Source organism: Theobroma umbraticum, unplaced genomic scaffold (genome assembly GCF_002168275.2).
Source record: "Theobroma umbraticum cultivar Fairchild unplaced genomic scaffold, ASM216827v3 scaffold_50.0, whole genome shotgun sequence".
In the NCBI taxonomy this organism is placed as follows: Eukaryota; Viridiplantae; Streptophyta; class Magnoliopsida; order Malvales; family Malvaceae; genus Theobroma; species Theobroma umbraticum.
Genome location: NW_018397261.1, coordinates 8,950,757 through 8,953,470, shown reverse-complemented (window position 1 = coordinate 8,953,470; position 2,714 = coordinate 8,950,757).

Sequence of the window (2,714 nt, the reverse complement as noted above, 5' to 3'; positions counted from 1 at the left end):
AAAGCAGGCCTTCAACAATAAAAAACAATGCCATATTTTGACTAAGGATTCAAGCCAAATTGAAGGAAAGAGAAAATTAAACATAAAATGGCATAAAATCCAATTATGTATTACTTTGTCTGCATGAAATTGCTAATGTCCTTGTCCCATGTTCTATCATCCTTGCATACCTCCCATCTCATCAGACGATGAAAAGATGTGAAGTATGATTTGCTGTTCTCTCGGGGTTTGTGCACAAAAAAAGAGACTGGTTTGTTCTACTGGTTTTGCCACTTCCTTTTTAGTCCTCTGTTTTTTGAACTGTCTATTCCATAACACCCGGTGGATTGTGTGCTCTCGGGCCTTGATTGTGCATATGTTTGCACTTGGTAGTCCCGTACAGGCACAGGGTTTTTTTGACCTTTTCTACCCTAATACAATTCACCTGTCGGCTGTCGACTTAAAAAAAAATGATTTCATGATCTGACCTGGACAGAGTGAAAATCTTGGGATCAGCTTTTTCTAAATTTGCCTTCTGAGCTCGCTGCATGTCTAGATGATTTGCTGATTTAGTCTTTGAAATCGTTGGATTATATCAAGCTCGAAGTGGATGTCATAGATAATTAACCATGTGTCAGTGTCACTTGCGCACATGACGAAGCTTGTCTTCATCAGCGAATACTGCGTTAACTAATTGAACTTTTTGGCATGAAATGTTGTATAAATGAGAAGCAAATTAGATGCCGGATGCTTCAGTGTTGAAAGCTCTAATATTCTTTCAAATGGATCAAACCTCAAAATATTAAACAAATAGAAATCGTTGACAACCGCGGCTTATATATAATATTTTCCAACGTCTGAGCCCGTTGGCGGTTGCAAGAAGGATTTAAACAAGGCGGCGTGATGCCAGTTGAAATTGATATAATTGCAAATTTATATCTACATTACCTTAGGCCAAACCAATTAATTACTAAGAAAATGCTGCCGAATAAGTTTTAGTTGTTTGTGTTAATTTAGAAACATTCATGTAGTATCCTGACTAAGTCTTCTTTTCTTTTTCTTTTAATTAATCAGGTAAATTTTATTAAATATCGGGAAGTGACATATAATTGAGATTACTAATTAGATTTGAGTTTAATATTAATAACTACTTTTTATTATTATGCAAAAATCATATGACTTTTGTCCACTTTAAATTTTACAAGTGAGCCAATAAAAACATTTTCTTTCTAATAGATATGCACAAAATCTAAATTTTTAATTTCTTTCAAAATAACAGCAGTTGATTTCATTGAACATGTGCCAATAAATCCATGACTTTTGTTCCTCATCATATATCTAAGAAATCGTAGCTAATGAGTCTAATTCAATAATCAACTTTTAAATCAAAATATCAATTCGAAACATCTCAACCGTCTTCAAATTAAGCTTAGCTAAATCTTTTATCATTGGATGAAAATCAATTAAAACCTAATTCGGTTCCTGTGATGGAATTTATCATATGAGGAAAAGGAATAGTGCAAATATTCTCAGCAATACTATTACTTTGCACTTAATTGTGTGTTCCAAAGGATTAGCATTATCATTACCATATCATTTTCTTTTATCTGAGCTCACACAAAACTGCTTACATTAAATTATGGGGAGAATAAGCTATCTCATTAGTACTCCTTAATTGCTCACAAATCTGATGAAACTTGTTGCTTTTTGTTCCATAAAGGAAAATAATGCTTATCCTAATTAAAACATTATGAGAAGGAAATAGATTATATTTTTGATTTGTTAGCTCAAAAACTTTATATGATGTGTAACCATAAAAATTTTCTATTAGTTGGGCAGCCAAATTGAAAGATACTTGGATTAGAAATCCACCAATGTTTGTTACATCAGATTTGAGTCATAACTTGAATCACATCTTTTTAAAAACAACAATAAAAATAATTTAGATGATGCAAAAAGTAGTATAATTCCAATGATTTAAACACAGAGTTAAACACAATTTTGAGAGAAAAAAAAAACTATCACAATCAATCCAACATTACCCAATTAAAGCAAACAGTTGTACTTGGAGGAACCTTTATGCCCCATGATAGCACGGCAAAAAGGCATTAGTGCAAGTGGGTGTTAGCAGTAGGTGCGGATCCAGAAAATCCTTTTAATAATGTTATAATTAAAATAATAATAATAATATATTAAAATTCATAAACTAAAAATTTTAACTTTAAATTAAAAAAATATAAATTCAGTATATTCATTTAATACTTAAAAATAAAAATATTTAAGATGACTATAATTGTCCATGATTATTTTTTATATTTTGAAAACAATGCATGATATCATTAGTAAAAACATTACTAAATGCATCTTTTTCAAAATATATCACCAGACAATTATTCATCCAAAATTACTACTCATTAACATAAACTAAAATATTAAAATTAAATAATATATGATTTTATATAATATATTATTAGGTTCAACAACTAATTAATAATATGTCAAGTTTCTATTCATTGTCAAAACTAAATATAAGCATTCACAAACCACATAAAGTTAAATACAAAACTAAATAATCAAACAATATATTTACAAAATAAATAAAAAAATCATAATTTCAATATATTTTTTGACCTGCAATATTATTTTTTATTAGCTAGATTAGAATTATCAACCCAAACTATCAAATTAATTAAAAAATATTTAGACATAAAATATTTTAAAACTTAATTTGAATT